This window comes from Rhinopithecus bieti, unplaced genomic scaffold (assembly GCF_001698545.2).
Source record: "Rhinopithecus bieti isolate Rb0 unplaced genomic scaffold, ASM169854v2 scaffold_6933, whole genome shotgun sequence".
Taxonomy (NCBI): domain Eukaryota; kingdom Metazoa; phylum Chordata; class Mammalia; order Primates; family Cercopithecidae; genus Rhinopithecus; species Rhinopithecus bieti.
Genome location: NW_016805426.1, coordinates 2648175 through 2662938, shown reverse-complemented (window position 1 = coordinate 2662938; position 14764 = coordinate 2648175). Strand labels below are relative to the sequence as shown.

Here is a 14764-nt window from a genome sequence, read left to right as displayed (position 1 = left end):
AATTTGTCATCAACTTAGATTCCGACAAAATTTTACTCTCAATTTATTATAACCAGTAAATATTTCTTTAAGCCGATAACTATTTCTGTAAGAATATCTTTGGTTTTAGGAACAATTAATGTATGCTTAGCACACAGATCTCAATAATGAAATAACTATCATTACTAATACTTCCTTTGTTTGAAGTGGAAATTCTACCACATACGCAAGTCTGATTTACAAGAAATAACAATACAAGACTTCCAGCTACATGTACTTTAAAATCTTTGAATTTTATATTGTATGATAGGAAACTTTTAAGTGAACTAATAGAGTTTAAGAACAAGTATATTAAACAACTGACTACAGTCTATTACTATTTTAATCTCTAGCAAAATAAACTATTTGTTATGTCTAGACTAAAATTTTCTGTTGTCTTTCCTTATATAAAATAATTTTATCACAGATACATACAATCTAAGTCATGAAAATTCTGAAAGCAATATAAGAACTTAATAGCTTTATAGGAAACCAATTTTTTTCATATTACAAGAAACTCTGAGCTTCAAGAAAGGTAAGGCTTAGAATACATTCTTTCAGCATCTTAAACATGGAGTAGGGGTGGCAGGGTAGAAGGGATCAAGAACAAAATGGCCCCAGCAGAAAATTGTCAGGGAAAAATGTTAAGAGGGGGCAGGGATGGGTGTTAAGACACTCAAGGAAAGGACTTAGAGAAGAAGTGAAGGAAGGAGAACTCAGAAGTGTGTCGAGTTCTGCCGCTCATTAAGGCCTCAAAACTCAAGTGAGGAGTCTGCAGAATTAAGTTAAACAAGTTACCATCCTAACTCTTCAACAGCAGACCCCCATTTTTCACTAACAGTTACAGTTTCCAATTTTATAATGGAAATCAATAGAAAAATGAAGTTCACATTACAAAATGTATTTTATAATGAACCTCCAGAAAGTATCTTCAATCAGGCAACACCCATGTAAATAAATTATATTCTTACCGACCACTGGAAGAAAAGAAACAAAAGTAATTAGGAAAGTAGCAGAGAATTAACCATAAGTAAAATGGAGAGAACATATCCTGATGGATCTGAATTTGTTTTTTAAAAGATATACTCCCGGAAAAGTGAGAATTGGTTTCTAATATATAGTAGTTCCAAAGTACAACCAATGACTGATGAGAATTTCATGCTCAAAGAAGAAGGAATGATGGACTTGGGGTCAGAGTTTTACGATTTCCTACTCATAAGAATGAGTTCAAAGTTACACCTCTATTCAGTGATGTAGTGGGAAAGACACGTCTGTCTTCAGAGCGAGTCCTTAAAGCAAGTTTTGTTTTATGCTGGTACCTATATTAATATGTGTATACTATTACAAGCCATTGTTCATTTCCCCTCATTATCTAATTTTTTTTAAAGATGGTCACCTGAAATCCCTAAAAATAAATTTAAATGTGCAAAACTTGGGGTCGAAGGTAATCCAGTCCTCTGTGGGCCAACCAAAACCCAGGAGTCAGGCATGATAAAATGGGCAAAGAATTTTTAAAGAGCAATTTATAATGGAAAACGTACAGTTTATAAACATAAATATATTCATGGGTAATCAAAGGCATGCAAGATATAACTATTTTTCACCAGTCTGCCAAAGATAAAAAAGGCTACTATGCACTGTAGATGTAGGCATAGGGAAGAAGGCAGTCTGTGCTGCTGGAGGGGTGCATGCTGGGACAGCTGGAGGGCAACTGAAATATGTATCAAAAGCTTAAAAAGGTGACAATCAACACCGCAATTCTTCCAGAAATTTCTCTTAAGGAAATTATGAGAAAATGCAAATAGATGTGTGTGATTAAGAATGTTAATAAAAGCACTGTTAAAATAGTGAAAAATTCTAAACAATCTAAATGTCACAGCAGGGAACTAGGTAAATTCATGATGGCACACATGTAACGCAACCCTGTGCTCCCACTGAGGTAAGTTAACAACCGTGGAAAGACCTTTGCAATGAAATAAGCCGGGGAGCAAACCCAAATCAGAACACAGAACATATGGTGTGATCTCATTCTGGAAAAAGAAATCAACATCTATGTATGTATGTATGTATTTATGTGTGTGAATGTTTGTGTGTGTTTCTACACTCTTGCCTCCACTACACACACACACACACACACACACACACACACACACACACACACACGGTAGAAATCAGGAAGGATTATTCTCCATGGGATTATATGTGACATCTTTCTTTTATCTTCTCTGTAAACACATTTTATCCACATTTTAAAATTTTTCTAAAGTTATTATCTTTCCTCTAGAATAAAGTTTTCATTTTAAAATAAGTAAAATATAATGTGAAATCTTTAGATTAACAAGCAAAATAGGGAACTGTTCTAGGATGTATTGTTTTACACTCTGAATTAATTATAAATCCAATGATCTGACTTCCAATCTTAGAAGGGCCTTGCTAGAAAAAAACACGGAGTTACGATTAAAAGCATAAATTCTGGAGTCAGACCTTCGTGAGTTTAAACCCTGCCACTGCATTTCCTAGCTTTGTGATCTTAGGAAATTGAGTTCTCTAAGTATGTTTTTCATCTGAAAAATGGTGATGTGAATACTTGCCTTATAAGTAAAACAGATAACAAAATTATAATTATTATATTAAATGTATTATTGTTCTTCTTTACTTGGCACTTTTTAGGTGCCAAAAGACATGGCACTAGGATCTTTATATAGACGATCACTTCATCTTCACTACTACCCTGTGATGTGGGTAATATTTATGATCTATATTTCCCATAAGAGGAAACGAGATTTGGAATGTTCCCACCCAATAGAACACGGCTACTAACAGGCTGCTCCTGGATATGAATCCAAGATTGTGTGCCTACAAGGCAAATGGATTAGCCACTATGTCACACCACCTCCACTCCTGAATGGTCATTAGAGTTTGACCACTATGTCACACTGCTGGTCACCAGAGTTTGGCCACTATGTCGCACTGCCTCCACTCCTGATGGTCACCAGAGCTTGACCACTATGTCACACTGCATCCAATCCTGATGGTCACTAGAGCTTGACTGCTATGTCGCACCGCCTCCACTCCTGATGGTCACCAGAGCTTGACACTATGTCACACCGCCTCCACTCCTGATGGTCACCAGAGCTTGACACTAAGTCACACCGCCTCCACTCCTGATGGTCACTAGAGCTTGACTGCTATCTCACACTGCCTCCACTCCTGATGGTCACCAGAGCTTGACTGCTATGTCACACTGCCTCCACTCCTGATGGTCACCAGAGCTTGACCGCTATGTCGCACTGCCTCCACTCCTGAATCACCAGAGCTTAGACACTATGTCGCACTGCCTCCACTCCTGAATCACCAGAGCTTGGCCACTATGTCGCACTGCCTCCACTCCTGAATCACCAGAGCTTGGCCACTATGTCGCACTGCCTCCACTCCTGAATCACCAGAGCTTGGCCACTATGTCGCACTGCCTCCACTCCTGAATCACCAGAGCTTGGCCACTATGTCGCACTGCCTCCACTCCTGAATCACCAGAGCTTGGCCACTATGTCGCACTGCCTCCACTCCTGAATCACCAGAGCTTGGCCACTATGTCGCACTGCCTCCACTCCTGAATCACCAGAGCTTGGCCACTATGTCGCACTGCCTCCACTCCTGAATCACCAGAGCTTGGCCACTATGTCGCACTGCCTCCACTCCTGAATCACCAGAGCTTGGCCACTATGTCGCACTGCCTCCACTCCTGAATCACCAGAGCTTGGCCACTATGTCGCACTGCCTCCACTCCTGAATCACCAGAGCTTGGCCACTATGTCGCACTGCCTCCACTCCTGAATCACCAGAGCTTGGCCACTATGTCGCACTGCCTCCACTCCTGAATCACCAGAGCTTGGCCACTATGTCGCACTGCCTCCACTCCTGAATCACCAGAGCTTGGCCACTATGTCGCACTGCCTCCACTCCTGAATCACCAGAGCTTGGCCACTATGTCGCACTGCCTCCACTCCTGAATCACCAGAGCTTGGCCACTATGTCGCACTGCCTCCACTCCTGAATCACCAGAGCTTGGCCACTATGTCGCACTGCCTCCACTCCTGAATCACCAGAGCTTGGCCACTATGTCGCACTGCCTCCACTCCTGAATCACCAGAGCTTGGCCACTATGTCGCACTGCCTCCACTCCTGAATCACCAGAGCTTGGCCACTATGTCGCACTGCCTCCACTCCTGAATCACCAGAGCTTGGCCACTATGTCGCACTGCCTCCACTCCTGAATCACCAGAGCTTGGCCACTATGTCGCACTGCCTCCACTCCTGAATCACCAGAGCTTGGCCACTATGTCGCACTGCCTCCACTCCTGAATCACCAGAGCTTGGCCACTATGTCGCACTGCCTCCACTCCTGAATCACCAGAGCTTGGCCACTATGTCGCACTGCCTCCACTCCTGAATCACCAGAGCTTGGCCACTATGTCGCACTGCCTCCACTCCTGAATCACCAGAGCTTGGCCACTATGTCGCACTGCCTCCACTCCTGAATCACCAGAGCTTGGCCACTATGTCGCACTGCCTCCACTCCTGAATCACCAGAGCTTGGCCACTATGTCGCACTGCCTCCACTCCTGAATCACCAGAGCTTGGCCACTATGTCGCACTGCCTCCACTCCTGAATCACCAGAGCTTGGCCACTATGTCGCACTGCCTCCACTCCTGAATCACCAGAGCTTGGCCACTATGTCGCACTGCCTCCACTCCTGAATCACCAGAGCTTGGCCACTATGTCGCACTGCCTCCACTCCTGAATCACCAGAGCTTGCTGTTCTTGTACTTCTTGTTGTCATTACTATTGTTGGATGACGACTTTCTATTATTCTTATTTCAAAACATCTCATTTGTCAAACAATATAGCTGACCCTTGAACAGCATGGCTTTGAACTGCACATGCCCTCTTATATGTGGATTTTCTCCCGCCTCTGCCACCCCTGAGACAGCAAGACCAACCCCCCAACCAGCCTACTCAACATGAAGATGATAAGGATCAACAACTTTATGGTGATCCACTTCCACTCAATGAATAGTAAATATATTTTCTCTTCCTTATGATTTTCTTTTTTTTTGAGACGGAGTCTCGCTCTGTCACCCAGGCTGGAGTGCAGTGGCCGGATCTCAGCTCACTGCAAGCTCCGCCTCCCAGGTTCACGCCATTCTCCTGCCTCAGCCTCCCGAGTAGCTGGGACTACAGGCGCCGCCACCTCGCCCGGCTAGTTTTTTGTATTTTAGTAGAGACGGGGTTTCACCGTGTTGGCCAGGATGGTCTCGATCTCCTGACCTCGTGATCTGCCCGTCTCGGCCTCCCAAAGTGCTGGGATTACAGGCGTGAGCCACCGCGCCCGGCCCGATTTTCTTAATAATATTTTCTTCTCTCTAACTTACTTTATTGTAAGAATACAGCACATAGTACACACAATATATGAAATATGTGTTAACCGACTGTTTATGTTATTGGTAAGGCTTACAGTCAACAGTAAGCTATTAGTAGTTAAGTTTTGGGGGAGTCAAAAGTTACGCATGAATTTCTGCACAGGGGTCTGTGCCCCCAACTCCCATGCTGTTCAAGGGTCAACTTTGTAATAAAAACCTAACTGTTCATTTTGGCTAACAAATACATTAATCTTGCTTCCTATTCAAAGCTGTGCAAACTATCCTCCCTACCAAAAACTGCCAGTAGCCATCCTGTCTCCACAATATTGAAATACCATACAGGATGAGTGTGTACCTGTCTCTTCCTATTGAGACATCAGACAGAATGAGAGTGCACGTTCCTTACATTCTACACATCCTTCAGAACTACACTGTGGATCTCCTAAAGGTAAAACAAAACAAATGGGCTAATTCAGAGCCAGGGTATAATTTTAAATGAGTCAGGAAATATTTGTGAGCTGTAATTTAAACACTAGGTTTCCTAAAATCTCACCATTAGCATTAAAATTCTAGTAAGAAACAAGTAACTAAGTACTAATTTCTTCCTCTAAAATACAAAATAATTTTAAATGCCTACTTAAAATTACATCTTTCTTTCTTTCTTTTTTTTTTTTTTGTGAGACAGAGTCTCACTCTGTTGTCCAGGCTGGAGTGCAGTGGCGTTATCTCAGCTCACTGCAACTTCTGCCTTCCGGGTTCAAGCGATTCTCTTGTCTCAGCCTCCCAAGTAGCTGGGATGACAGGGGCATGCCACCATGCCCGGCTAATTTTTGTATTTTTAGTACAGATGGGGTTTCGCGATGTTGGCCAGGCTGGTCTCAAACTCCTGATCTCAGGTGATCCGCCTGTCTCGGCCTCCCAAAGTGCTAGAATTACAGGTGTGAGCCACCACCCCCCGCTGAAATCGTATCTTTAAAAACTGCTTTCCTCAGTTTGGAATTTAAATTGCATATTGATCTAAAACTTATCTTTTAAATTTGGAGTTACCATTTCAGGGAGATTACTTTTAGAGTGTACCATAAAACAAATTAATAAACCTCTTCCCTTCGTTTTCAACCTAAGCTTTACTTAACTTGACGCGTTTAACACTGCAGGGTTTTCCTGACACTCACCTCTCACTGGGCTTTCTAGGGTCTTTTTCAAAACACCTGACAACTGTGGCTTTTTCTATAGTTCTCCTTTCTAATAACTTAAAACTCTTCAATGATTTCCCATTGCACTTAAAATCCTCATTCTTCTCCCTGATTACCAGATAAGCACTGACCTCTGCTTCATCTTACGCCATGCTCTCCCTCAGTGATTCTAGGCATGTTGGCTTATTGCAGTTGCTTGAAAATATCAAGTTGACTCTCACTGCAGAGGTTTTGCACTCACTCTTCTCTGTCTAGCACACTCTCCTTCGCTGGTCATGATGACTGGCTCTCGTCACGGGGCTATCAGCTTAAGTGATACCTTCTCAGAGAAGGCCTGCCCTGAAATTCCACGGTCGGTCATCATCACAGGCCCCTACGTTCGTTCCCTTGTGCATCGCACTCAGTCTCATTTCCCATCTTCTTATATGGACTATTAGCCCACATGAGAACGGGAGCGCCATGGAAGCAGAGCGTACCTATTTATTGACTGCTCCCTTCCCAGTGCCCAGAACAGCGATGGCGCAGAGTGAACCATGCTGAAGGAAGGGAATTTCACTCTGTTTACTAATGATAAAAGGAACATATGCACACGGGAGGAACTTTAAAAATACAGGAGAGTTTCAGAAATTACGATCCAGAAAAAAACTGCTATTAAGCATTTCCTTTATCCACCCCTAAGATGACTCTCAAACATTCTTACCTACCAACAGTAAAGAGCTACGGGATATGCTGTTGGGTAAAACGAAAGTCAAGGTGCCAAACACAGTGCACCACATGCTCCAGTCTGTGTTACACACGACGGGAAGGATGAAGTACCGTCATGGCTGCTTTCCTCTGCATAAATCAACACTGACGAGATGCAAGAGACAGAAAAGGGAGCAGCTAGAAGGAGCAGAAAGGAAGGAAATGGAGAGGGGAGGTGACGGGAGAGCCCTTGTCAGGGTCCTCTGCTGGTGTTCTAGCTTTGACCTCAGCGCAAGTACTGTCCATTCAAGAGAAGCACATGTACTAAGCATCTTTCTATTTCTCCTTCACTCCTGCCTGTGAAAGCCTAACTCTAACAATGAACCTAGTTGCTACTTTCCATGTGGCTGCATCCACCCTGCCAGGGGCTGCTAAAGCCAGTGACACAGCAGGCCTGTTACTACTGCCCACCTCCAGGGAGGCCTCACAAGGCTCAGCAGGCACCACGGGTTTCTAGGCAGCATGCTCCCCTACTTTCTGATCTACCATTCCCTGCCTCTCCACTCCTGAAGCTCCTGACCCTGAGCCCCACTCACTCACTTCCCTCTGAAGCTTCCCATCAGACGGCACTGATGAGGACTCCCTCCTCAAGCCATCGCTCTATCCACAAATCCACCAGCACTTCTACGGAGCTCCTCCCACAGCAATGGAATTCAACAAATGGAGCAGGGATCCTTTGACATTCACTCTCCCCGCCCCCGCCCCCGGCCACCCAACACCTAAAACTATAAAACTTCTAGAAGATAACACAGGACAAAAACCTTTGTGATCGTAGGCTAGGCAAGGATTTCTTAGGGCACAAAGAGTATAAAACATAAAAAGGAAAAAAAAGATAAAACTGTATTTCATTAAAACTAAAACATCTACTTCTTGAAAGATACTGTTAATAAAATGAAAAAACCACAGGCTGAGAAGAAATATTTGGAAAACACATAGATGATAAAAAACTGATGACCAGGGTAGGTAAGGAACTCTCACAGATGAATAATAAAAAGACAAACAAGCCGTATAACCCCAGCATTCTACTCCTGGGCATTTATCCAAGAAAAATGAAAACACAAGTCTACACAAAAACCTGCACATGAAGGACACACCATTACAGTTAGGAGGAACACATTTCAAGAGATGTGTTGTACAGCAATGTGACTACAGTTAAGAATAACATACTGTAGTATTTTTTTAAAATGTAGAGAGTGGATGTTAAGTGCCCTTACCATAAAGAGTTAACGATGTGACCTAATGCATTTGTTAGAGTTAACCATTTCACAATGTCTATATTCTTCAAAATGTCATGTTGTACACAGTAATAACATGTAATGATGGTATCTGTCAATTAATTTCTGAAAAAAGTAAAACTATGGAGACAGTAAAAAGGTCAGTAGTTGCCATAGGTTGGTGTGAGGGAGGGAAGAATAGGTAGAACACAGAAAAATTCTAAGGCAGTGAAACTACTGTCATTCTCTGTATTTGTCATTACACATTTGTCAAAACACACAGAATGTACACCACCATTGTACAAGGTTCAAGACTGAACCTAAGGAAAACTACAGACCCTGGGTAATAATAATGTGTCAAGGCAGGTTCATCAGTGCGCCTACCACACTGGTTTAGGATATTGGCAGTGGGGAAGGATAAGGGTATGAAGGAGCAGGATGAATCTAGGAACTCTGTACTTTCTGCTCAATTTTGCTATGAATCTAAAACTATTCTTAAAAATATTAAGTCTATTATTAAAGAAAAAACTATGTATGCCATGTAAAACATTGAAAATATGAAATATTTATGGATAAAGTTTATAAATTATGTATAAGAGATGCACTGAAAACTATAAAACATTACTGAGAAAAATTAAAGATCTTTGAAAAATGGAGAGATGTGCCATATATATTATTATTTTTTTTTTAGACAGAGTTTTGCTCTTGTCTTCAGGCTGGAGTGCAGTGGGATGATCTCAGCTCACTGCAACCTCTGCCTCCCAGGTTCAAGCAATTCTTCTGCCTTAGCCTCCTGAGTAGTTGGGATTACAGGTGTGCACCACCGCACCCAGCTAATTTTGAATTTTTAGTAGAGATGGGGTTTCTCCATGCTGGCCAGGCTGGTCTCAAACTCCTGAACTTAGGTGACCTGCCTGCCTCAGCTTCCCAAAGTGCTGGGATTTACAGCTGTGACCTGTCGTGCCCAGCCTTATATTCTTTAATCAGAAAATTCAATATTGTGACGATCTCAACTCTCTCCAAATTGGTCTATGGATTCCATGCAGTCCCAATACAAATCTCTGCTGTCTTTCTTGTAGATGATATATTGATTTGAAATTTTATATGGAAATGCAAAAGACTCAGTGTCAAGAACTTATAAAGGGTCTGAAATGCTGTCTTCCAAGAAGTTAGTCTGCCACAGTTTCCTGGATTTTCACAGAAGACATCAGACTCCTAGGTCAGAGATAAAGCATAGCTTATTGTTCACAGACATTCCATTCCTGGGTATTTATCCAAGATAAATGAAAGCATAAATGTTCATAGCAACTTTATTTGAAATAGTCCAAAACAGTAAACAATCCCAATGTCAATTAACAGATGAATGGGTAAACAAATTGTGGCATATACACATAATGGAATAATACTCAGCAATAACAAGGAGTAACTTATGGATATTTGCAAAATATCCAAAATTTTGGATGAATCTCAAAATAATAATGTTGGTGAAAAAAGGCCAAATCAAAAAACAGTACATACCATGATTTCATTTATATAAAATTCTAGAAAAATGCAAACTAATCTACAGAGACAGTAAATAGGTCAGTGGTTGCCTGACGACTCAGCTGGGGAGGAGGGGTTGCAAAGGGCTTGAGGTAACTTTACAGGGTGATGGATATTTTCATAATTTTGACTGTGACAACGCTTTCACAAGTATATACATATGTCAAAACTTACAAATTTTCTAAACATGTAGCATTTACTGAACATAAATTATGCCTCAATTAAGGTAGAAAAAAATAAAGATAATAGTTCAGAAAATAGACACATATATACACACACAAATCAAAACCTAAACAGATTTCTGCTGCTGCGCAGCACAGGAAAAACAGTTTGGAGTTGGAGTCGAGCTAGGTTAACTTCCTGCTGAAACAAAAAACAAACACTCATCAGGAAAACAGGAGAATCCACCTTCTCCACAAACTACATTTACGATGCAAGAACATAATCCAAATTATTAGACATATGAAAAAGCCAGAACACTTTGATCCATAATGAAGAGAAAGGCAATCAACTGAGACCATCAGTAAGAGGAGCCCAAGAAGCTATTACTACTATGTTTAAGAACATAAAGGAAAATATGTTCACTGGCAATCTCAGGAGAGAAAAAGAACTATAAAAACAAATCAGATGGTAACTCTACAACTGAAAAATATTATATCTGAAATTCAAACTTAACAGCATGTGTAGCAGAAAGCTCAGTGACCCTGAAAACAGATCAACATAAATTATCAAATTGGAAGAACGGACAGAATAAAGACTGAACAAAATGAGCAGAACATCAGTGACCCTATGGGACAATATCAAAAGGTCTAACACATGTTTAATTGGAGTCTCAGAAGGAGATGACAGGATAGGGAAAAAATATTCAAAGAAATAAACAGCTAAAAACTTTCCAATTTGGCAAAAGATATAAATATACCTTAAAGAAGTTCAGTAACCTCCAAGCATTGAGAAAAAAAAAAAAAGAAAGAAAACCACACCTAGGCACATCCTAGTTAAACTGATAAAAGCCAAACATAAACAGGAAGGCCTGAAAGCAACCAGAGAAAAACAGCACATGAGATCTAAGGAACAATAGACAAATGACATCTGACGTCTTATCAGAAACAATGGAGGTTATGAGACAGTGGAAAAATATCTGTAAAGTGCTAAAACGAAAAAAAAATCAGTACAGAATTCTATAAATTTTTTATGGACTTTCTTGAGAAATGGCTGATTTTACATCTCAGTCATGACATATACAAGATGAACCTGACTTGTCCCATCAGATAACAAGGAACCTATATCAACAATCACTAGGATCAAGTCAAAAGGAATAGAAGCAAAGATGAAAAGGCTCCTGTTGGCCAGGCATGGTGGCTCATGCCTGTAATCCCAGTACTTTGGGAGGCAAAGGTGCGTGGATCACAAGGTCAAGAGTTCAAGATCAGCCTGGCCAAGATAGTGAAACCCCATCTCTACTAAAAATACAAAAATTAGCTGGGCATGGTGGCGGATGGCAGTCATCCCAGCTACTTATGAGGCTGAAGCAGAGAACTGCTTGAACCCAGGAGGCAGAGGTTGCAGTGAGCCAAGATCACACCACTGCCTTCCAGTCTGGGTGACAGAGCGAGACCCTGTCTCAAAAAAAAAAAAAAAAAAAGAAAGAAAGAAAGAAAGAAAAGGCTCCTACTAGCTAAAGACTGGGCAACTGGACTCCAACAGGGACAAGAATTGAGATGGATTAAAACCCACTAAATATGTTTAAATCAATAAGTTTGTAATGATATAAAAATTTAATTGGTGCCTTTTGTAGGTGACAATGAGTCATTCTGTTAAGTTGAAAACAATGGATAAAAGAAATCAAGTATTTATCCTTTTTGTTTTTTTCTATATGAACTATACCTCTGGGCAACCAAGTAGTGTATGAGGGGAAGTATTTTGAAATAATTCCATAAAATGTACAAATACATTCATAAAATAATACACATAATGTGTGCATCAAAAGTGTAGGGGTTACTTTTGGAGGAAAGAAGAGGCTGTGATGAAGATGGGGCAAAGGTACAACTTTATTCTATCATAGGTCATATGCTCCTATCATACCATTTATAAAAATTAATTTTCAAATGCTTAATACTTAAAAATTCATTTCTTGAAATTTTCTTTTTTTTTTTTTCCAGACAGGGTCTGGCTCTTTCATCTACCCAGGCTGAAGTGCAGTGGCACGATCTTGGCTCACTGCAACCTCTGCCTCCCAGACTTCAGCGATCCTCCCACTTCAGCCTCCCAAGCAGCTGGGACTATAGGCACGCACCATCACACCCAGCTAACTTTTGTATTTTTTTGTAGACACAGGGTTTGGCCATGTTGCTCAGGCTAGTCTTGAACTCCTAAGCTCAAGCAATCTGCCCACCTTGGCCTCCCAAACTGCTGGGATTACAGGCATGAGCCACCACTCCTGGTCAAACCAGAATTTCAAAAGGTGAATTTCAATGTATGTAGCTGCCGTTAGTAGGCGTATTTAGGATGAGATGGATTGGGAGGCACAAACCAAGGATGCGTAATAATCATTATGAAATAAATAATAAGTTATCTGGGAAACAGCCATTTGTCCAACATTTACTAAGTGCCTACTAGGCACTGTACACCATTATAAGTGCTAGGAATGAAACAGTGAATAAAATTGACAAAAATATCTCTTCTTGTGGGTTACATTCTAGTAGAGGAAGAAAACAAACTAAATGAGTAAAATAAAGTGCAGTCATAATGCCCTGGCGGAAAAGTGGAATACAACACAATGGGCAGATGAACTGTATCCTGTTCCCTCGCTTCATTCTCAAATGAAGGGCAAATGGAGGGTGTCTAAGGTTCTTTATCAACAGCTAAGACGTGGGGGTAGGAATGGAGGAGGTGAAACCAGGCCAGTGCCCAGTGGACAACCCTATCTCAGACTTGACTTCAGGAAATGGGGATGTTGGAATATGGGTCCCTATTATTCTCCCCCAATCTGGAATGGGCTGAAGAAAAGGCCCATGTCAGATGATTTCAGAAATCCCTGCTGCCCTCCTGGAACTCAGAATCCACATGGCAGGATCTGAAGGCAGGATGTGTATATGTAGAAGAGGCATCACACTTCTTTTTTCATTTGCATTTTATTTATTTATTTATTCATTCATTCATTTATTGAGACGGAGTCTCGCTCTGTCACCCAGGCTGGAGTGCAGTGGCCTGATCTCAGCTCACAGCAAGCTCCACCTCCTGGGTTCACGCCATTTGCCTGATCAGCCTCCCTAGTAGCTGTGACTACAGGCACCCGCCACCACACCTGGCTAATTTTTTGTATTTTCAGTAGAAATGGGGTTTCACCATGTTAGCCAGGATGGTCTCGATCTCCTGACCTCGTGATCTGCCCACCTCGGTCTCCCAAAGTGCTGGGATTACAGGAGTGAGCCACCGCGCCCGGCCATCACACTTTTCAATAAGGTATTCTAGAAAAGCCTTGATGAGATGACATATGAATAGAGCCCAGAAGACACTGAAGAAGCCAGCAGTAATGTAGGATGCATGCACATGTACATATGCACACACGCACACTCACACGTACAGTGACATGCACGCACACTCACACACAGACACGCATACACACACACACACACTTGCAGCAAAAGGTTCTGGTGTCATCACCAAGTCTCTGGCCATCTAACTTAAACAGGAGAGAAAGGATAATTTTTAGAACCTCTATGCACCCTCAATTGTCATTCATACTCTTTTGCTGAAAGGTTAATTAAGAAACAGTAAAATCAGGGACCTGGGCCATCACACAAGCCTGGCTTTATAACTCGGATCTCCCATATAGGAAACATATGACCTTAGACACTTGCGGAAGTTCTCTGTGCCTCAGTGTTTTCACCTAAAGTGAGGATACCGGTATCTGCCTCAGAGTGGCTGTGAAAATTAAGTAGCTGATGTACATGAAGCGATAAATACAGAATGATACCCTGTAGATGCTCAAAAAAAATTGGTTCATTCCTAAACTTCAATACTAAGACATCTCCCGCAAAGCCCCACTCGCAGAGTTGAAATCGAGGGCCATAGCAATAGTGTCAACTGCTGTATCTGTTTGAAATCTGATGATAACAGGTCTTTGAAATCAAATGCTGTCTGAAGGCACTGTGGGTCAGTTTTATTACAACTACAAGAGACTAAGTTTTTTGCTTATACTGTTATTTTGCCATGTCATATTTCTGGAAACAAGTGAGCTATAAGGGCTTGGTTATTTTGGGTCTGACAGCATTGTCAATGAAAGACATAAGAAAGGGAAAAGGGCCTGGCGTGGTGGCGCACGCCTGTAATCCCAGCACTTTGGGAGGCTGAGGCAGGCAGATCAGCTGAGGTCAGAGGTTTGAGACCAGCCTGGCCAACATGGTGAACCCTCATCTCCACTAAAAATACAAAAATCAGCCAGGTATGGTGGCACGCGCCTGTAATCCCAGTTACTCAGGGAGGCTGAGGTACGTGAGTTGCCTGAACCTGGGAGGCGGCGGTTGCAGTGAGCCGAGATCATGCCACTGCACTGCAGCCTGGGTGACAGAGTGAGACTCCGTCTCAAAAACAGGAAGAGAAGAGAAGAGAAGAGAAGAGAAGAGGAGGGGA

The 14764-nt window shown here is 41.9% G+C and overlaps 1 protein-coding gene across 1 annotated transcript in view; it reads right to left on the bottom strand.

The window, feature by feature from the left end:
• The window catches only part of TAF3 (TATA-box binding protein associated factor 3), a 211399-nt gene that overhangs the window by 154697 nt on the left and 41938 nt on the right, over window positions 1-14764 (bottom strand).